Source organism: Myotis yumanensis, unplaced genomic scaffold (assembly GCF_028538775.1).
Source record: "Myotis yumanensis isolate MYYU_CA2020_CCGP unplaced genomic scaffold, mMyoYum1.0.hap1 SCAF_12, whole genome shotgun sequence".
In the NCBI taxonomy this organism is placed as follows: Eukaryota; Metazoa; Chordata; class Mammalia; order Chiroptera; family Vespertilionidae; genus Myotis; species Myotis yumanensis.
In genome coordinates, this window is record NW_027223763.1 from 24,230,885 (window position 1) to 24,253,929 (window position 23,045).

Here is a 23,045-nt window from a genome sequence, read left to right on the forward strand (position 1 = left end):
ACAGTGTGAAAACCCACATATGACATTAGGGTGGAATTGGCACTCCCTTTTTTCTCCAGTCTAGCCCCCTCCACATTCTCTCAGAACTAGATCCATGGTTTAGCCCTTGAAACAGCCCAGATTAAGGCAGAGAGATACAAAGGGCATAAAATCCACAGTCCAGTCAAATTTTCCCCAACGACACAGGACTCAGGGGGCCTGTGAGGATACCAGGCCCCCACATTGTTGTCAGTGGCTTTTTAGACCTAAGGATCATTCCTGGTTCCCTCGGGCCTCCCATCGTGCACTGGCCTGGTCCTTGTGACCAGTCATTAGCTCTGTCCCTACTGCTTACATATGATGAATTACGCTGATTCGGGTGTCCAATTTACCCATGGCTGTCCTTCAGGCAGACTAGCATGCCTGGCTCACACTTCAGCCCTAAGCCTGAATGGACAGTCTTACTGCCCCCGCCCCCCGCCCCCCACTGCCTCTTATCACCAGAGCAGTACTTGATGTCCAGGGCCCCTGCTCCTGGGCCTCTCAGAACTGAGACAGAAGGTTGCCTGGCTAATGTGTTAAGCTTGCAATCATTTTTAAACTCTCTTAAACCTCTCCAGGCCCATTTTATAACAGTCTCTGCTCCCTGCTCACCCCAACCGTTCTGTACGTCAGCCTCTCACTGAGTCTCTGCAACATGCCAAGCTCTTTCTCAGGCCTGGGCCCTCTCACATCCCGCCTCTTAGAGCACTCTTCTGCCTCCATGTTTGCCCAGCACATGTCTGCCTCTCCTTCAGACTGGCATTAAACACCATTTTTAATGGCAAAGTACCCTTAACTGCCTGACTGGCTCCGATCTCTCTACTATACACTTTCATCCTCCTCCTTCGTGATATTGTATAATTGTTTAATATCTGCTCCTTTTCTAGACTGTCCATCTGCTTCACTCCATGTGACTAGAACGGTAACCTTAGCACCTTGCACATCGTCGGTACACAAATGTTGACACTAACATTGTGCTTAATCTGCTCAGCTCCATCATTCAATATCACACGTGCCCTGGGTCCGTTCCTTAGCTCCTGACCCAGCCCTAAGCTAGGTCTGGGGTCCATCCTTCCTAGGTCTCGCATGAACCCAATAATACGGTCCTAATATAGGTCTTAGGTCAGTCCCTTCTGCTTACTCCATCCAGATAAGTCCCACTCTACCTTGGACCCAAACAACAAGGAAAAATAAAGTGCCTGGAAAGCCTAGAAATAAAAACGTAAACCTAAAACGTATTTCAAAATGTAAAATTAAAAGGGGAAATTATTCCACTGAATTCTACCTCTGGATCTCTTTGATTGTTAAAAAAAATCACTTTCGATTGCTGTTCTAAAAGATGTGTTCCTTAATTAGAAATAACAAAGCTGAAGTAAAATGGGGGGCCGGGGCGAGGGGGAGCCCAAGTCTACCTAGAAGTAAGCCATCTCTGGTAGAGACCAGTCTTTGCAAAACAAGCTGGAGCACAAGGATGTGCTGAGCACAGAGCTCAGCAGTCGCCCGGAAGCTGGGGAGAAAGCAGAGAACATACTTCCATCTAATTGGCTGTTGGAAGGGGTACCCTGGGTCATCTAGGGGCCACCGCCAGGAGAACTGCTTAATAGGAAAACACATTCCCAGACACGCAGAGCATGGTTCTCTAACTTCTTTTTTAATTGTTAATATTGTTTACCCCTACTTTTCCACCAGGGGGAAAAAAAACATAGCTGGAAAAAGTAGCAGGGCACAAAGAGCTTTTCTTGATGAAAGCGTAGTTAATGTTTCCTTCAATAAAATCAAAGGCTGGAAGGAAATGAGGTTTTGATGCTCAGTTAAACTGGAATCTCGATGCCCTGAAGCAAGAACACTCAGGGACACACAGGCACGCACCCACCCCTGAAGGGCGCAGACATCGGGTAAATTCCAAGGAGAGTTGTGCTCAGCTTAAAGTCTGGGGAGAAAATAGGCAGAGAATATGTCCCAAATGCTCTCAATTGAAAAGCAGTGAATGTGATTTTGTTTTGTTTTGTTTTAATCATCACCCAAGGGCATTGATTTATTTATTTTAGAGAGAGTGGAAGGGAGAGTGGGGGAGGGGGAGAGAGAGAGAGTGGTGGGGGGGAGAGAGAAACATTGATATGAGAGAGAGGCATATTGATTGGTTGCCTCCTGCACTTGCCTGGACCAGGGCCGGGGATCGAACCTGCAACTCAAGTACATGCCCTTAACGGGGCATCGAACTTGTGACCCTTTGGTGCACCACAGCAGCCAGGGCAGTAAATGTGATTCTTAAATGTACTTCAGTGCTTGCATCCTCTTGCATCTGGCTCTGGTTATAACATTTCAAAAGTGACTGCAGTATCAACAACAAACTTTACGATGATGTTGTCATGATCTATGTTGTAGGACTGACTAGATTAAAGGTAAAGAATTCTCCTTTACCTGTGAGTGGGTGACTACTGGAGTTAGGAAGACTTATCAGGGACCACAATCATCTAGATGAGAAGGAATCAGAACCATGTAGGAGCTGGCTTCAACCCAACTTTTGCATTTTTGAGATCAGCAGAGAGAAGAGATAGATAAGAGCCCCTGATTGCGCATGGGCCTCTCAGAAGCAGCCTAGAAAATTTATCTTCTGAAGGTGGGGGGGTTGCCAGAGCGCCTTGTCAGACTTCCCAGGCACTGGTCCCTCTACATTTCCCTTTGACGTCTGTTGTGGTCCTCACTGTCAGGGCCACGGTGGTTTCTAATGATCCAAGGGATGGGATCAGTAATTAAGTGGAGAGAAAAAAAAGTAAAAGATCAATCCAGGGTGAGAAACTGCTGGAGAGGAGAGGAAATGCAGCGAGCGCTGGAGTAGAATCCTAAAGGAAACGTGCAGGGAGGTCCTTTGGGGGGGGTGGTTCCAGGATATTACACAGCCCTTTATGGCCTCGCCTGCAGGGGTGTATGTCACAGGCTGCTCCGAGCAGTGGGGAGGCTGTGACACTGCTGTTCTGCCAAGGAAGACTGCATTTCCAATTTAAAGCTCAGCTGCCCAGGAACCAGGCTGTTTGTTTTTCAGAAGAGAAGACAGGGAAGGAAGGAGGGAGGGAAGGAGGAAGACAAAGAAGGAGAGAGAGGCAGACAGAGAGAGAGAAAACCATGAGTTGAGATACCAAATCTATGCTCACGTCAAATCTCTAGAACAGAGTAGTTTTGTGTGTGTGTGTGTGTGTGTGTGTGTGTGTCTCTCTCTCATTAGCTCCTTGGTCCTTGGGCGCTCTCAGGATTCACTGCCAGAAAGTCCCTGTGCCCTCACGACAGGTCAATTAAATAGCTCTGTTGGGCCCTGTTGGGGTCTCACAAAAGACAGGAGAAAGAAGTGAGACAAATTCCCTTTCTCCACAAGAGATTTCAGAGGAGGATTCAGACAACACTGGCCCCCGCCTTGCTTTGCCTACACTGCTGTGTGATCATGGGGTGACTGCATCTGTTATGTAATGGATTTTGAATGAGTGTAAGTATATGAGTATATTGCCCACTCGCCTCTCTGATCAACATGTATTGAGGGCTTACTATTCCATGCCAGGCTTTATACAAAGGTATAGCTTTATAGTCATAGTTTTTATGTTTACCGTAACACTTCTTGAGTAATTGGCATATGGTATTGGAGATATGCTGACCATTCTCTTTAACTATTGCAACCTGCTTCCTTCACCTGGCATTCCTGATCTCACCCTATATCTTTCTCTTTTATTTATACCTCTGTGGTCTAACATACTTGATAATTTATTGTGTTTATTTTATTATCTTTCTCTAGCTGCGAGAATGTATGTTTCACAACTCCTTGCTTAGTTTGTTCGCCAACTGAACCCCAAGTGTCTCTTGGAAAGATGATGACATTCAACAAATAATGACAAGTCAGATAAAGACAATGTCTCTCTGCGTCCTGTAATGGGGTTAACCTATAAGGAGTCTCCTCCAAAGAAGCGATCTATGGGTGCCCAGGAGTGAAGAGGGTGGTGGGCACAGCATATGGAAAGTACCTGACAGGAGACAGAGCGTGGCCACGTGGCTGAAGCATGAAGAGCACCGGCAATGGGACATGTAGAGACCAGAGCAGAGAGGGCCCAGATGATACAGGGCCAGGGAGCCTTGTTAAAAAGTTTAGAATTAGTTATGAGACTACTAGTCAGCTATTGAAAGGTTTAAGGAAGAAAACTGCTATGCCGGCTTTATTTTATGAAAGGATTGTTCAGGATACGGAGAGTAGTTTGGAACAGTGGGACAAGAATAAAAGGGTCCTTTCTGTCCCTCTCTGGTGTTCAAGATTACAGAAGTGAGGACGTGGTGAGTCTTCTGGTGGGACATTCCGGGTTTCCCCAAGTCTTCCGGGAGGAGCTGTGATCAACTGTGCTGACACCACAGGAGCCAAAAATCTGTGTATCGCCTCTGGGAAGGGGGTCGGGGATGACTGAACAGATTGCCGACCACAGGTGTGGGTGACACGGTGAGGGCTCCAGTCAAAAGAGGCAAACCGGAGCTCAGAAAGAAGGTACATCCAATGATGGTAATTCAACAACAAAGTCATACGGGAGAAAAGATGGCGTGTTTCTTTATTTTGAAGATAATGTGGGGGTCCGAGTCAATAGTAAAGGTGAGATGAAAAGTCTGCCATCACAGGACCAGTTGCAAAAGAGCGTGCAGGTTTGTGGCCCAGGATTGCATCCAATGCTGGCAGCATCGCACAATTCTCTGGGGTATTTGTAAAAAGCAAACAGAAAGCAAAATAACCAACAATAAGGAAAAGAAAGCATTAAAATTTATCTCTCCCTTCCACCCCCCTGGAAAAAAATGAATGAATATAGTGAGGTGGCCAGTTGACGAGAACTTCAATCATCCAGACAAGAGGAGAAGGTGGTTTGGGGTAAGGATAAGGCAACAGACACAGACAGGCGAGTGAATTCAAGATAATTAGAAGAGCAAATAAGATTGAGTAAGGATTAGAGTGGGAGTGGTGGGAATGTCAAAATGCCTTTTCTTATTTGTTTAAATCCCTCAAACTAAAACATACATCTTTTTGTGTGCTGTCTCTAGTAGTGATGAACAGGTGATAAGAGCTTTCTGTTTGCTCTGTTCAATCAGCTGTAGCCTCCTCTTCAAGCTCCCCTCCTGAATCCCAATCGTGTCCTTTCTGCATCAGCTTCCTCTGGCCCAGAATCAGGCGCAGCGTGAAACAGTCTATTCTTGAAAATCAACACATTGCCTTTTAAAACACCGTGCTTAAAGGAAAGATCAACGGAAGGACTTGTATGCATGCATATAAGCATAACCAATGGACACAAGACACTGGGGGGTAGGGGAGGCCAGGGGAAGGTCAAGGGGGGGGGGTGGGAAAGGAGACATATGTAATATTCTTTGTAATACTTTAAGCAATAAAACAAAATTAAAAAATAAAAATAAATAAAAATAAAAGAAGGAAAAAAAACCAATACCCTGTTGTAAATGTATTCCCCTGATAAATTGGGGTCCCTAAATATATATGAATGCCTTTCCTTATTTCCTTTCTGCTTTTCCGATCTCCACATACCCTTCGAGGCATAGTTCAGTTTCTGCCTCTGCCAGGAAGCCTTCCGAGTTCAGTCAGTCAATCATTCACAACAATCATGCTTTGATCTGCCAATAAGCCACGAGCCATTGGTGTGGCGTTTAATCTCAGGCAACATTAGGACATCAATGACAGGATGAGGCAGGGCAATCTCTTAGCCTCTTTCCAGTCTATGATTTCCCTTTTGTGCTCTCCTTTTATCTTTCAGCCAAACTCCAAAGTTCATGGTTAACTTTCCATGAGTGAGTGGGTTCTGTTTCCTTCTGGATTGTGAACTGCAAGACTGGGCTGACTTGCAAGTCTGTGTCTCTCACAGCAGCTAGCACAGCGCTAAATGACAAAAGTGGTGAATATTTATGCTAGTTCCAAGGAGAAGGGTGGAAGAGGTGATTCAAGTTTGCCTTAGCTCCAACACCCTTTCCTTTCACTTCACCACCTCTGCAATAATGTCCCTTCTCCCTGTACCATGCCAGCTTATAACCTACAGAACGAAACCTGCCCAGGTTCACCAGCAGCCTACACAGCAGCCTCATGTCTCAGAATGCCACTGAATGGTAGGGTTCCTCCAGCGTCAGCCACAACCCTCATCACAGGAGTAAGTGTAACTTTGATTCTCAATGAAAAGCCACAGTCCTATGGACTTGAGCGCTGGAGTGAGAGCTGTCAGGTGTGGATCTGGACCCAGGTCACCACAGAAAGTAAATTATACGAACTCCCTGTGCCTTGCTGTGTTTCTGTGTAGTCCTTTGTCTCACTGTGGTTGCACCGGGGAATGGTTCTGAGGCCAAATGATGCAATGTGCGTGGTGTTTAGCACATGCCAGGTGTTCTGTAAACATTTGTTGAATGAAAGCTCTTTATATTCAGCACTTGCAGTTCAGTTTCCTGCTTTTCCCTTCCATGTCCAGACACCATCAATTAGGGAAACACCACTGTACTATTCTGCTTAATAAGAGGGGACTGCTTTGGAAGCACAACAACAGAACTTATTAAACATCTCCTTATTCATCCAGATAGAAGGATTATTAATTATCGAACATTGGCTAGTTCCCAGGACACCTCATTTGCTCACATCCATTTTCAGAAAAGCTTCAGATTTGGATGTGAGTTAATTTCACATTTTTCCCCCTCACAGAGAAAGCACAAGGCCACTGAGCAGGAAGCAGTCTGCAGGCCACCTTTCAGCCAGCAGGGATTTACAAGGAGAGAATTCATGCTAGAGTCTGGAGGAGAAATGTGGATAATGAGATAAGGGGAGCGGTGGAGGAAACAGCAAGAAAAACTAAAAAGCACTTGTGGGTTCTGCCTGGAGCTCTTAATTAACCACGTTCTCCACAACACAGAGCAAATCCATCTGGGCAGCCCCAAAATAACAACAGCCCCTAGAGCTCAGGGGTGGGTCAATGGTGCAGAGTGATAGGTCACAGGCCCTGAAGAATTTAGAAGCCCCTCCCCCCCCCAAATAAGAATCAAAAGTAATGGTGAGGTTGAAGCTAGAATGCCCTACACTTAATAATAACTAATAAATCCAATTTCCTCAAGTTTGGCACATTGTGCTAAGACAGCTTTGCCACAACAGCTCAGAAAAGGGGAAAGAATGCTGCAGAAGCCTGTACATGTGCTGTTGGCACAAAACTCCCAAGTTTTTCCCTAAGTAAATAAAGCCAGTCGCAAACTCATTTGCTTTGCCCTTGGGAAGTCCGGTACTTTTGTCACTGATGTGTGGATGAGCCCCAACTGTCTCTAAGGAAAGCATTTTATTTATGGCCTTTCGAGTAACACAATCTGAGTGTAATTCGACATGTTACATTGATTTTGTGTTGGGACCAAGGCAAGGCAGAAGCTATTCGTGCTTTTGGGGTCAGGCTGGGTTTAATCACGCAGACACACCTGGCTGAAAAGTGACCGCTGCAGCCAACAGAAAGATTGTTTCCTGGAGACCAAGTGCCCTAGGATAGGACACCCACTAAGTCATTACCTCTTCATTCCAGATATTCTGCATAGTCTGTCCTCCTCATTCTACTGTTGTGGATACCGAGGCTCAGGTTAAGTGATTTGCCTCAGATGGTTACCAGATTGAAAGTGTTGAAGCTAGAACATAAACTAGGCCCACTGGGCTCCAAACTCCACTGAGTACCACGCCCTGCTAGCTCCCCGCCCTGCATGATGCTTACCCAGGATAGCCACACTATTGATATCTGGGGATAAGAAATAGTGAAATATTTACCCTACGTAAATACTTTGAATCAAATATCCAAAAATAATGGAGTCTCAGGATAGGAAGTCACCTAGTCTAAGGACCCATCCTATGCTTAGAATTTCAGAAAAGGACTTTTACACAGTTTGCAATCCTATCTAATAAAGAGGGAATATGCTAATTGACCCTCATGCCATCACAAAGATGGCAGCGCCCACAGCCAATAAGGAGGGACTATGCTAATTGCTGTCACACCCTCAAACATGGCGGCGCCCACAGCCACAAGATGGTGGCGCCCAGTCCTCTCAACCCCGCTGTGCACCTGCCTCCAGAGTCCCCCAGTCCCCTCAGCCCCCCAGCCACCCAGGGCCACCGAGGCTCAGGTAACCAGGGCCGGCCAAGGCTTGCACTGCTGGCAGTGGCAGCAGCAGAGGTGTGATGGGGGCGTCGCCTTCCCCTGATGGCCTGGTCGCCTCCCACCCCTGAGGGCTCCCGGACTGTGAGAGGGGGCAAGCCGGGCTGAGGGACTCCCCATCCTGTGCATGAATTTTCATGCACCGGGCCTCTAGTTAGGTAATAACATCCCATAAACACAAGACAATCTTGGGGTATGAGGAAATATCTTTACAAGGCACTATTTTTTCCTCCTTTTAATAAATAACATATTTTGAATGCCTACCATGTGCTATGCTGTGCTAGGCACGCCAGCTTTGCCTTAAGAATCCCTGCAATGATCTTACAAGGCAGACACTATTATTAACATTCCCATTTTACAGGGAAGGAAACTGAGGATTAGAATGGCTGCACAACTTGTCCTAGGTCACACAACCAGTAAGCCTTAGTACAAAGATACAAACCCAGTTTATTAATGTGTTCTTCAAGGTATGTGGAGACACAGTGAAATATAGAAACAAACCTAATGAGTTCCTACTATTCTCTGACAACAGTAGACAGTTGTGCTTATTTGCAAGTTATTGGAAGGATATCTAATAACCCAATACATTCTTCAACCTAAGGCACGTCCAACTTCTCTTTGGTTTTCTAGAGTCAGAGCATTTTGGAGTAACTGAGGCAACATGCTAACTAACATGTACAGAGCTTGCATTTGAACATCTGCAGGGAAGGAAAATACTCTCACAGTTTGTTCCACTTAGGAGCAGCTCTGGTGATCAGGAAATCATTCTTATCTTCAGCTGACGAGGCCATTCAGTTAGGAACCTCCCACTTGTATCTCTTGTAGGTCAAGGGCAAAAACAATCCTGTCGATGAAGTGACATTATCAAAAGCAAAGAGGTTTAATGCTATTCACTGAAGCACAAGTGATCTTGAAGGAAATTGAGAGATTCTTTTTCAAGGACAGCTTTAATAGCTGAAGGGGAATAATGTTTTATATCCAGCCACCCAATCCGCTACAGACAACTTGTCACACTGAAGTGGCCACATTTTTTTTTTTAATATTTCAACGATATTTTGAATGCACATAAGAGGTTGGAGTGAACAAGAAAGCTAAAGACTTTTTTTAGAAATCGCATTTGCATTTAATTTGAAATTCTTTCCAGTCCTATGACTTCTGCATAAATATTTATGGAATCCCAATGGCTAATTAGATTATAAGCCTTTTATCCAGGAATTTGTCCAATTTTATGCTGTCCATGAAACCTGAGCTCTTTGCTGATCTCGGTTTGGTCCATATTAAATAAGCATTTGTTTCAACAGCCTTAAAGGCTACATTTTAAATTCTCACATTTGTTATGCATATTACATCATGAAATGTATAATCCTTGTTTTTGGACAAAAGTCTAAAGACTCAAATCCCACGATAAAATGGCTTTCTTGGGTGAATGCTTTCATTTTGATCAAAGAGGAGTAAAGTACCAAATGCCCCCAAAACCAAGAGAGGAAAAAGCACAAATTGGTGCTTTATAGCATCAACCAGGCAGCCTTCTACATTGATGTCTTCATGTGGTCCCCACAACCACCCTTGGAAGTGGAGATTACTGCTCTACTTAACTGTGAAAGAAACTTCAGTATCACACAGAATTAAACAAAAGTAGTTCTCCAGCTGGGTCTTCAGATACAGCACCACTTCTTTAGTTACAGAGGAAGGCCAGAGAGGAATAAACCACTCTCTCTGTTCTACCCATTTCTAGAAGTTCAAGGTTTCCCCAGGCTCACACTTTAGGAACCCAATAGGACTTTTCATCTACACTTAGTACCCTCACTCCATCTTTTTGTTGGTTTGTTTTATTTTGTTAATCCTCACTGAGGATATTTTTCCATTGATTTTTAGAGAGCGTGGAAGGGAAGGAGGGAGGGGAGAAACAGAGAAAGAAACATCAATGTGAAAGAGACACATCCATTGGTTGCCTCCTGCACATGCCCCAACTGGGGCCAAGGATTGAGCCTGCAACCGAGGTACCTGCCCTTGATTGGAACTGAACCTGGGACCCTTAAGTCTGTGGGCCTACTCTTTGTCTACTGAGCCAAGCTGATTAGGGCCTCCCTTCATCTTTTTATCCTATAAGGTAATGCTATCACCACCACCAAATTTTTCTAGGTATAAAAAGAGCTGCATTGTGTTCTGGTATCATCATGTCATAATAAGTGAAATAATTCCTGTCTGTGGAAGAATCTTAATTATTATGGGTCTGACTCTCAGGGTCTTGGTTCCTGGAAAGTGAAGTGCAAAGCGACACCCTCTTACAACACAAGGGCTGTTCATTTCAACTAACTCAGTCCCCACCAATGCCCTCTTCTATTCACATGTGTTTCGCATGATGATATTCCTTCCAGCTTGTTTCAGATATGACCGCTTTATCAACTTCACCTCCCTGGGGTCTTTGTTCTTTCATCCTATAGCTCTGACTCACCACCTCTTCCCGCTTGTCTCTCTTTTAGCCTTTCTCTCTTGTTCCACAAACCAGTATTTATAAAGTAATCTACGTGCTGAGTTTAAAAGGTCAGATAAAACTACAAGCTTATGACCCCAATAGCAGTCTCCTGTTTCATCTCTTCTCACCTCCATATCCTACTCTTTAGAGGCAATCCCTTTGAAATATTTTAATTCTTTCTTCTGGTATTTAGTAAGCAGACTCACACATTAAAGGGCAGGGGTCCTCAAACTATGGCCCGCGGGCCACATGCAAATACAAATATTGTATTTGTTCCCGTTTTGTTTTTTTACTTCAAAATAAGATATGTGCAGTGTGCATAGGAATTTGTTCATAGTTTTTTTTTTTAAACTATAGTCCGGCCCTCCAACGGTCTGAGGGACAGTGAACTGGCCCCTGTTTAAAAAGTTTGAGGACCCCTGTTAAAGGGAAAGTAAAGTGATCAGTTCTTTATGGAGGCAAAAAGTCATTTTCAGTTTGATCTAAACTCCAGAGAAGAAAGTCTAGACAAAACTTATATTACTATAGACTAAATGATCCCTCAACTCTTTCACACCAAGACAACTCAAAATACGATGAATGTGAGATTAATGCCTGTATTTGTCTCTGTAATAAGAGAGCCCAAATATGTTATGACTTATTTTTAAATTTGATTTTTAAAGAGAGAGGAAGGAAGAGGGAGAGAGAGAAACATCCATGTGAGAGCAATACATTGATCGGCTTCCTCGTGCACACCTCTCACCAGGGATTGAGTTCTCAGTCTGGGCATGTGTCCAACCAACTGAGTCATACCAACCAGGGCTCTAAGACTTATCTTAAGGTTATGAATTGCTGGGGGCTAATTCCAGCAGAATTAGCAAGAAGTTTCATCAAAAGATTGATGGAACCTTGAGGCGTCAGCAGGGTTGAAGATACATATTATTGCCTACTGGAATAGCTGAAAGCTTTTCCCCCTAACCTGAAGATTTGCATATATCATTGCCTGCTGCCAGATAGCCGAGGGCATTTCCCCAAACCTGAAAATCTACATGTTATTACCTGCTGCTGCCGAAAGCAGTTTCCCCCAACCTGACAATGCCTACTGTATGCTAAACCTTAACCTTTGATATGTATATCTTCTTTGCTTTAGGACAATTTGTGTTAATAAAAAGTGAGAGGTCTGGGAGATTCAGAGAGAGAACTTGTTTACTGAAGCTAAGCCCTCCTCTGGCTCCCCCATGTATTACAAATTTATATTTCATGTCTAGTCTTTTTATTAATTTATTAATTTACATGCAGTCCTCCAGATTCCTGAACCCTTCTAGATGCTGAGAAAGACCCCAGCAATGAATTCTATAGGGGGAGAATTTAACTCAGATATCTAGAACGCCTGATTGATGATTTCTAATTTCTATGTATTTAGTCACATAAATTTGATTTTTTCACAGTGAAATTTCATTTCCAGGTGTTTCTGAAAGATCAGTTATGAGAAATCAAATAAGACTATCTAATTCTACTGAAAATGGAGTCAGGCATCATTAAGATGATCAATTATATATGTAAGATGGAAAAAAGAAGGTCTTTATCTTATAGATTCCTGTCTAGACACACATTTAACTCTTAAAATCAAGGATCTATAACAAAGATCTGAGCTAAATTTAATATACACACACCTATTACATGAAAGGTAATGGAGAGTCCATTAAATCCCACACTTCTATTCACTCTTCCAAGCACAGGAGAAGGGATATGTTGCTAGCACACATCCCTTGAGCCTTCCTACTTCAGTTAATCTGGCCAAACTCCCAATTCTGCATTCTCTGCATATCTTAGCCTGGGGACATTTTACCTGAAGCAGAGGATAATGGCTCACATCCTGCAATGCAGGTTGAAAGTGCCAGAGAATGAGAACTCTTGGACCCAGATCTTTTAATATTAACTTTGCCTGAAGGACTTCCTGTGGTGGATTGACTTTTTGCCACGATGTTATTTACAACTGGAGATTCTTTCTAACAGACTTCTATTGGGTCGTGTGGGAGTGGAGCTCCCAGAGATTTTGATCGCCGGCTAGGTTTGATAACCACTGCTTCTTTCAAATCAGAGTTTGTTTTAATGTAAGTACATTGACTACGTCCCTCGGTAAGAGCAAGATGGATGATGTGGTCGCCAACATCATGCCTTGGAACTAAAGTCGAAACCTGTCAACACTCTTTCGCGTATTGTTTACTCGGTTATTCAACATTTACTCATCACCTACTAAATTCCTGACCTATGTGCTAGGGATATAAAGATGAATAATAATCATCCCAGTCCTGGCGGAGCTTTGGTTACAGGAGAGGCAGATAGGCAAACGGATATATCACAATGTAACCTGAAAAGTAATTTTAAAACACTTTATCACACACCGTGAGAGCACAAATTGCTATACGGGGAAAACTGGACATTGAACAACCTTTAGTTTATTCCTTTATTGCCATAATACTAAATAGAACCAGGCCCTGTACTTTTATGCTCAAAATATATTGTGTTTATTGTAACAAAGCAACATATGCTCATTTCAAAACAAAACAAAACAAAACAAAAGCTCTTGGAAGCAGCCCCCAGCCAATGGCTGATGGTAATTGGAGTAAAAGGTCCCAGCTCCCCGGCCCCTTTGAGAGAAAACTCTGAGGCATGAATTCCAAACTGTTCCCCAGACTTTCCCCATGGGACTGAGATCTAGGCAACTAGTGTAGCTGGCTTGAGAGTTTATCTTTTATCGGCTGCCTTCCTTCCCAGTCTCACTTTCCCATCCTCTCCTGGTAATTCCTACGCTTCCCAAAGAAAGGATTTGTACTTGCTGTTTTGTCTCACATGTTTCTAGGATGAGGGCCAGTCCCTCCACTTGAATTCGGGTCCTGTCATCTCCCATCTCACTTTCTCCCCCATTGACTTCCTCTTCTTCCTAGGAGTCAATCTTGTCTCATTCCATGAAGAAACCCTCTTACTCCTTTCTATTTTCTTAATTCCCCTTCCCCTCTTCTTTTCATCTAATCTAAAGAGTGCTCTATATGATGTAATTTTCTCATCTTTACCAGTTGCAATCTGGCTTCTTCCTCCATCATCTCTTTATTGAAGCTCTTTTCACCTAATGTCAAGCGACCTTTAAAGTCACTGGGTGGCTGGGCTGGGACCGCACTGTGTCAGAACTGAGGTGACCCTGTGCTCAAAACTCGATCTCCTTTTTACAAGGGGAAGCAAGCCACGGAGGGGTGAGCACAGGCCTCAGAAGCAGTGGAGCACTCTTCCAGAATTTGGGCAAGAGTGAGTTTTACAGGACGTTAGAAGAGGCAACATGGGGCGAGGGCAGGATTGGCTGGGAGGTTGGGGATTTCCCTGATAAGGTTAGCGGGTCCTGTGTTCCAGGGTAAGGTTTGAATCCCAGCTCTACCATTACCAGTGAGACCTTGGGCAAGTTACTTAACCTCTGTGCCTCAGTTTACTTATATGTACTAGTAAGAGTAACTCTAATGGGGTATTTTCTTGGTGAAAGAGGAAACTTCTAGTGAGAGGGATGTTCAGACAGAGTTGGATTGAGAAACATGGTAAAGGGTTGGGATAGAGAACAGAATTTCATACCAACAGGGAGAACCAAATATGCAGTGATGTGGCCAGTTCATGCTTTCTTTCCCCTGTACTGTTAGGCATCAAAGAGACAGGAGCAGAGAAAATCAACAATGGAATTGATCTAGTTGGGGAATCACAGAGTGGGTACAGGAACTGACATTTAGAGAACGTAAACATATAGGGTGCTGTGACAGAAGTTCAAGAATCAGCTAAGGACATTTCCTAATGCAGCTTCTCAATTTCAGTTACATACTTATTCAAGGCTTTCCCGTATCCATGAAATGGCTAGAAAATTACCTTTAAATCAACAATTTTTACTTAGTCACATTTAAAAAATACCCAGAATGAAATCATGAGTTAGATTTCTTTCTAATCTTCATTCAGGAAATAGATAGGTTTTAAAGTGTTTACCCATATACAACCTAGAATCCTCTTGCTCATCTTGTGCTAGGAAAAAGCCATCATTATTATTACAACATGAGCTTTGACCCGACTTCAATTCCATCAAACAGGGAGTACTCAGATTTGCCACCTACAGTGTGATTTTTGGCAAGATATTTAATCTCTCTAATCCTCTATTCTATTCTGAAAACTGTCAATGATAATAGCTACCTCATAAATCATCATGAAAAATAAGGTAATTTACACAGAAGGTTTACCCCAGTGATTGGCACAGAGTAGATGCTCAATAAATTTTGGTTATATTTGCTATATCAACCCCCATTTGTGCCTAAGATTTTACGATGCCAATGATTAAATGACATGAGACAGAAGAGCTAATATTTTCACAGACTGGAATGTTCCTTGTTGTCAGAGGAGAGAGAGAAAGAGAGAGAATCATTATAACGTTCCCTGTTGTCAGAGGGTCCTAGGAGACCCATCTCTCCTCAAAACGTCTCTAACAGAACCCCATGTCCTTTGCAGTTGGTAATTAATGCTTATTTTCTATTCAAAGAATTCTTATTACACATGACACTTCTACACAGGGATATTGGAGTGTTATACTTTTTTTCCAGATAGAAACTTCCATATTTTAATCCTTTTCTCATGGGATTTCTGCCAGGTGCCATCGTTGTGACACCTTAAAGCAGAGAATGTTACCTACTGGCAGGCCTTGGTGTCACTCACTTGTGCAGCACGCTCTCCACCTGTTTTTCACATTCATGTCTTGTTATGCTGCTCATCCTAGCACGGAGTTGCTATACTTTCTGTTTGGCTGGGAAGAGTACATACATATCAAATTGTGGAAGTTCAATAAGCCTTATTACACATTCCACCAGAACAATCCTCCCAACACAACAGCCAAATTCTACGGTAGGTAATTGGCTGCTATCTTCCCACCCCCATTCTCCCTCACTGTTCCTAAAGGGTAGAACTATCTTGTTGGTGTTTTCTCTGTTATTCATGTTATTATTATGTGTCATTAAACAACACTGTACCCTTCAGAAGGGGCCATTTATCCTTCTGGAACAGATGAGATGATAGGGGGCATTTAAATGGGGGGAAGTCCCTGGAGAAAGAGACTGTTCTCTCTCAATCGATGAGGCACCTTCTCTTGTCTTTCAACCACCTGCCAAAGCACATGAAATGCAAAGAACCTTTCACACCCCTAATGATACCACCCTAACCATTTCAATGCCGTTTCATTCTTGCTGGTGTTTCAAATACCTGTGTCTCTTATGTGCTGTGCTGAGCAGAGACTCTGGTATATAGAACCTCAACAATCACTTGTTGAATGAATAGAACTTAGACTCAGCTTCAGTCCATTCAGGGAATCGGTTGTGTGTGTTTTTCTCTACGTATTAACCTTGCTTTCAGCCTTTGCCCTTTAGATGACACAAGGAGGGGGACAAGCACACCTTTCTAGATCACAGCGTCCCTCTCATTTGAAGATACCACAGGTTCATGAGTTTTGCCTCATTCCAGTGGCCAGGGCATGGTAGATGTTTATTCCACTTGATGGGGGAGCAGCTGAGGCAGGAGTACAGAAGCGCTCCAGCGGATTCAGGTTTGGGTCTGGTTTCCAGGCCGCAGCCCTTGACACTGGCCTCACAATCACTTGCATCTTTTACTTCAAAATGGCCCTTCTCTTGACCAATTATAATCATACGTAACTTTGGTTTCACATTTCCTTGCTGCAAAAATGACTATGATGATGTCATTCCTAATGTGGGGGCAACACACAGACTCTTCACTCTCTTTGTGATCGCCTCCTACTGGCAACCCTAGAGGCCCCACTAGGCCAGGCCCTGGGCCAGGTCGGCCACGTCTGTTGCCTCCTTTAGTCCTCACAGAGTGCCGGAGACACAGGGATTACCACCCTCATGTGAGAGAGGATGGCCGAGGCTCAGCAGGGAGACTATCTCACTAGGAAGGGGCAGAGCTAGGGTCTGAACCCATTATTTATTTATTTTTCCAATAACAGTTTACATTCAATATTATTTTATGTTAGTTTCAGGTATAGATCATAGTGGTTAGACAATCGCATCTTTACAAAGGGCTCTCCCCCTCTGATATTGCCAGTGCCCATCAGGCACCAGGCACAGTTATTACAATATTATTGACGATATTCCCTATGCTGAACTTTACATCCCCGTGACTGTTTTATAACTACCGTGTGTTTATTTTTATTTCAAAGTCACGTTTTCTCTTTGTAGACGGGGGTTGGTAGGATGGGAGCTCCCTCTTTTCATGAACAGTGGTCACCTCTGATGTCTATTTTATTGTTGGCACACAGTTGTCTGCTTTTCATATTAAGGGGTTACGGGGTTCCAGCAACTCTGTTTGTATCATTAGAATTTATTATAACTATTTACTTGATATTTTCTGAATGCCATTTTTTTCTGTTTCTGAAAGGTGAAGAAATACAGATTATTGATTGCACACAAAAACCCTACCAATTGCAATATTAAGTGCTTTACCATGAGGCCTCTTGGGATGCATACATTATGAAGACAGAGAACTGTGTCTACCACCATATGGGATGTTAGTGGCTTTTGGCTGCTCTTCTATCCTTGGAGAGAAGCCAGTATCATTGTCTCCCATGCTGTGAGACGGTGAGAACAAGCCTCACCAAAGCTAACGTGGGGTAGGTGTTTGAAGGAGAAAAAGCCATCAATTGGTACTCCCAAGAAATTGTCATCACAGAGAGCCGGACAGGGAGAGAGAATCTTGTTAGTGAGCCTTCAGAAATTGGGCTCCCAGTTATTTACCAACAAAAACCTCTTATTCCTAAGAAATTTTATTTGTTTATTCCTAAGACATTTTATTTTTATTTTTTTAAACATATTTTTATTGATTTCAGAGAGAAAGGAGAGAGAGAGAGAGAGAGAGAGAGAGAGAGAGAGAAACATCAATGATGATAGAGAATCATTGGCTGCCTCCTGCATGCCCCACACTGGGGATCAAGTTTGCAACCCGGGCATGTGCCCTGCCCAGGAATCAAACCGTGACCTCCTGCTTCATAGGTCAACACTCAAACACTGAACCATGCCGACCAAGCTTCCTAAGACATTTTAAAATAGAAACAGACTTACAGACACAGAGAACAGACTGACAGTTGTCAGAGGGGGAGGGGTTTGAAAGCTGTGTGAAAAAGGTGAAGAGATTAAGCAAAAAACCCCAAACAAACACACACAAAAACTCACAGACACAGACAACAATATGGTGATTATATTCCCTATGTTGAACTTTACATCCCTGTGACTATTTTATAACTACCGTGTGTGGAACTAGATTTAGATTTGGGTGGTGAACACACAATATACAGATGATGTATTACAGAACTGTACACCTGACACCTATGTAATTTTATTAACCAATATCACCCCAATAAATTCAATAACTAAATAAAAATACAAAAAATAAAAGTGATCATGAATTTTGGATTTAGAATGAGAAGGGGAATTCTCACTAACCAGGCATCTCCGTGTTCCACACAGTGCTAGATCCAGTACCTAATGTTATTTAATCTTTCAAACAACTCTAGTAGCTAAGCACATACACTGTAGAATCAGACAATCTTGTGTTTCAATCCCAGCCCTGCCTCTCACTAGCTGTGTGACATCTGGAAGGTCACTTCACCCTCAGCGTCATGATTTCCCCACCTGTGAGACAGAGGTTACTATACCCAGCCTGTAGATCTGTGGTGAGGAATAAATAAAATAACGTTTGTAAAGCCTTTTGCCCAATACCAACAATGCAGTAAACATTCAAATCCATGTATTCTTTTAACAAATATATATGGAGCACCTATTTGTGCCAGGCATTGTTCTTGTTTTTGGAGACAGTAATTATAGGAAACACACAGAAACCCTGTCCTGTGGAGTTTAATATTCAGAAATATAATTCTGATTATGAACATGAACAACCCGGTGAGATCTGGGGTAGATATTACTAGCCTCAGTTTACATACCACCAACTTCCAAGTGACCTTGGTGACAGGCCAGTTATCCTGGTATGGACAAGATGCCGAGTTGTCTTAATTATTGCGTATGCCTAGCATAATGAGGCTTATCCATGAGGAATGGCAGTGATTATTCCCAAACACAGCCTCACGTATTCCATCTGGGTGCTGTCAATGCGGGTAGCCTGATGCAGCGGAAAAGCTCAGGACTTCTGTCAGGGGATCTGGATGTAAATCATGGCTGCTTGGTGTCATGTGTTCTCTGTGAGCAACCTGATCTCCAGAACCTGTCTGTTTGTCTACACAGTGGGGATAGCAATACATCCAAAGGGCTGCTTGGGGGATCAAATGAGGCAGGATGTTCAGAAAACCTGTAAATCCCACTAGATTATGTAAAAGAATGTTATAATATGACCACCAGAGAGGAAGGTTTCTCTCCAGAGGTAACATACTAAAAGTGGACCACTGCTTAGGCCAGTGGTTCTCAACCTTCTGGCCCTTTAAATACAGTTCCTCATGTTGTGACCCAACCACAAAATTATTTTCGTTGCTACTTCATAACTGTAATGTTGCTACTGTTATGAATCGTAATGTAAATATCTGATATGCAGGATGGTCTTAGGCAACCCCTGTGAAAGGGTCATTTGACCCCCAAAGGGGTCACGACCCACAAGTTGAGAACCGCTGGCTTAGAGCATATTCTCTTTCAGTCCACTCAGAGCTGCACGGACAGTAGGCAAGCCGTGCCTTGCACAAGGACCCACACTGAGGAGGCAGACGATAGCTAAAATCCAACCTAGTCTCTGCTCACCAAGCTGTGCACGGGAACATAGGACCACCTCCCCACAGAGTAATAGGCAACTTTTTCTAATTCGCCCAAAGGGAAAGTATGGGCTAGTGGCATCCCTGCTTAGACTCTGTGCTCTTCTTTCATCTTCATCTATCTACTTCTGTCCAATTAATTCTTTTTTTTTTATCCCACCAACTTCCATTCCTTCTGGCCTGTACTCTTCTCTCTTCCCCCCACCTCTCAGCTGGCGGTGCTGCCGACAGTTGTTCTAACCAACATGGCGCCCTCTCTGCCAGCTGCTTCTTCTCTTGACTGTATATACCTCCAAGGCCCAATACACAGAACATCCCTCCCTCCAGATATGCCACCTAGTCTGCCAAGAATGTCACCTCCTGGCCTGCGCTGAAGGCCTGAAAAAACAGGCGTTGTGAGCAGTCCATCTAGACTACAGGTCAGAGGAGCCAAATGTTGCCACTCAGAAAGCGGCTAACCACAGTCCTCAGTCAAGTCCTAACCAGGTAACTGTGGTTTATAATAATAACAACCACACAACATATTTTCATACATAAACGTCCATAAAGCTCTGCAAAGCAAACATAACAGAATAAATGCAGTCCATAAAGAAAGACACATACACCTAGTGAACCAAAACGGGAGAGGAAGCAAGGGATTTCTGAGCAAAATGTTCAGTAGTAACAAGATACAGAGATTGGAAGCTTGACTAGGGTGATGCAAACAGCTTAAAGTAGGAGGAAAAGAGAACATTGTCATGCAAACCATGTGTTGAATGGCATCGAATGAGACAGCAAAGGAGAGCCCAGGAGTCTATTCTTGTTCTCAAATTGTAACACATTCAGTGACAAAGGTCTCTGATTTGACGAGCATACATACCTTCATTTATTCTCTCAACTCTAAAGCTGACAGCATAAGCTGTCCCTATGAACCTACATGCTTCTTCAAGGCACTCTGGGCACTTTGCAAATGCAAGCAGGATCTCAGGTTTTAATGGGAAGTGGGTGGGTGATAAATGGTAAAGGAGAAGCAGATAAGGTAATTACTCCTCCACTAATTCTGACTCACCTACCTCTAGGGGCTGTGAAGGGAAATGGAGGGAAGGGAAGAGGAGGAGGTGAGGTGGGGAAAAACTCTGAAGTAATTTACAGCCACTCAGAGGTGAAGGAGAATTAAAGCTGATGAAAAAATAGCAGGGAAACTCCCCTATATCCCCATAACCTCAATCACAGCTCATGCTATATAGTACTTTTGCATTTTATCTGCAGCGTTTCCAGCTGCCTCCCCTTCCCAGGACAGCCATGTAAAATCAACCATGGTTGTGTTAATACTCCATGGAAAGTGAACGAAGAACAAGAAGCGGTGGCAAGTCTTTCATATCCATGAGCAGATGCTGTGGGTGAGAAAGAGCCCTCCCAGGGCCAGTAGAGGGGCTTCCTGCCTCGAGGAGAGCCGTCTCCTTGGCTCCCTCTGGCCCTTTCTGCCTCCATCTCACTGACAGAGCTTCTGGGTCCAGCTCCTCCTCAGGTGGTCCCTTTATACCTTATGGTCCAAAATATGGACACACCGGGGCCAGGGAGTGGGCCTGCCGTAGGAATTAGAGTTGGTTTGGAACAGAAGTACTGCTTTCGTTTTCTGTTTGTTTTGTTTTTTGCCTTCCAGCAGTTGTGTTTTTTTAATTTGATTTTTTAGAGAGAGAGAGGAAGGGAGAGGAATAGAGAGACATCAATGAGAGAGAAACATCATTGATTGGCTGCCTCCTGCACTCTCCCTACTGGGGATTGAGCCCACAACCCAGGCATATACCCTGACCAGGAATTGAACCAGTGACCTCTTGGTTCATGGGTCGAAGCTCAATCACTGAGCAACACCAGCCAGGCCCAGCACTTAGTTTTTAATGTGACAAAATTTTCTCCTTAAAAGAAATATTAATAGAAGGACTGGAGAGATGGGGCAATTTCACACACACATACACACACACACACACACACACACACACATTCCAAAATAAGTTTGGTATAACACCATTACTATCAGGTTAAATTGTGTGTTTATCATCAGTACACAAGTTGCCCTCCTTGATAATAAGAAGTGGAATAAGGGCCATTCTACATATATTTACTCTTGAAATTATTTATAATATTAATATATTTGTTACAGTAAATTTGTGACATGTGAACTGTTATTTACATATCACGAATGAGTAAAGGGAGGATCTGAGAAGTTTAATAACCTGTCCAGGGTTTCACATACGAACAGTAAGTGGCTGAGCTCACATTTAAAATCAGACTCAATCAAAACCCACCCTCTTTCAAGTACCTTTGGATGCTGTTCAGTTGGTCAGTTCCCTCCTGGCCCGTGACCCACATTCTCTGTGTGATCCTGTTCTCCACTTAGAACATCTGAACACACGTGTGCTGCCAACTCAGCTGAGCACAAATGACGGAGAGTGAAGTGGACAGGTGCCCAGAAGTGATTTTGTATTATTTGTATTTTCAACTCCTTCTTTGTTAGTTGCTTTATTTTCAGTAATTGGTTGGGAATCAGTGAGAATTAAATCAAGCTGAGAACGTTCTCAATAACTGTGTGCCAGTCTCATAAAAAAATGGAAAATTAAAAGGTCTTAGCAATATGTAATGTGTGATGTTACCATTTATAAAGTGCTAGGCCCTTTACCTAATTTATTTTTTTATACCATCTCTCTAAGGTGGGTATATAATTAGTTCCATTTTATAGAAGAGGAAACTGAGGTCTAAGAACTCTGAGTAACTTGCCCAGGGTTATGCACTGTGTAAGTAGCACGGTTGGGTCCCACCAGCTTTGCCTGACCGACAGGTCCCATCTGCTCATGTCGTCTCTATGCTGGCCTCAAAGGGGAAGCTTCTCACCATGGAAACATGGACACAGTGGAATACTAACGGGAAAGCGATGGGTGCAGAATAGTTTCAGCGCTTTCCTTTTGCTCCCCCACCCCATCTTTATGAGGTATAGTTGACAATAAACCAAACACATTTAAAATGTAAGTTTGATGATTTTTGACATATGTATATATCTGGTAAACATCACCACAATCAAGATAATGAATGTATCCATCACCCAAAATGCTCCCTCATTGTCTTCATAATCTACTCCTCCAGTCCTCCCATTCCCCAGGCAGCCACATGGTATATTAGTTTGCATTTCCTAGAATTTTATATAAATGGAAATACAATATGTACTCTTTTTTTGTCTGCCTGTTTTGCATTTAGTGTACTTATTTGCAGATTTATCCACATTATATGTATTAATAGTTTGTTGCTTTTTTAAAAAAACCTCACCTGAGGATATTTTTTCCATTGCATGTTCAGACAGAGAGAAAGGGAGGGAGGGAGAGAGAGAAACATGGATGTGAGAGACACACATCAACTAATTTCTTTCTGCACCCCAAACTGGGGGGTGGAGAGTGAACCTGAAACCCAGGTGCATGCCCTTGACTGGGACTCGAACCTGCTGCACAGGCCAATGTTCTAATCACTGAGAACATTGGCCAGGGCAATGGTTTGTTGCTTTTTATTGGTAAGTAGTACTCCAGTGTAT

At 43.3% G+C, this 23,045-nt stretch overlaps 1 protein-coding gene and 1 pseudogene across 2 annotated transcripts in view; one reads left to right on the top strand and one right to left on the bottom strand.

Moving 5' to 3' along the window:
- The window catches only part of PLPPR1 (phospholipid phosphatase related 1), a 191,191-nt gene that overhangs the window by 91,989 nt on the left and 76,157 nt on the right, over nt 1-23,045 (bottom strand). The window lies entirely within an intron of this gene.
- Nucleotides 4,065-4,775, top strand: LOC139021075 (large ribosomal subunit protein uL14 pseudogene; annotated as a pseudogene).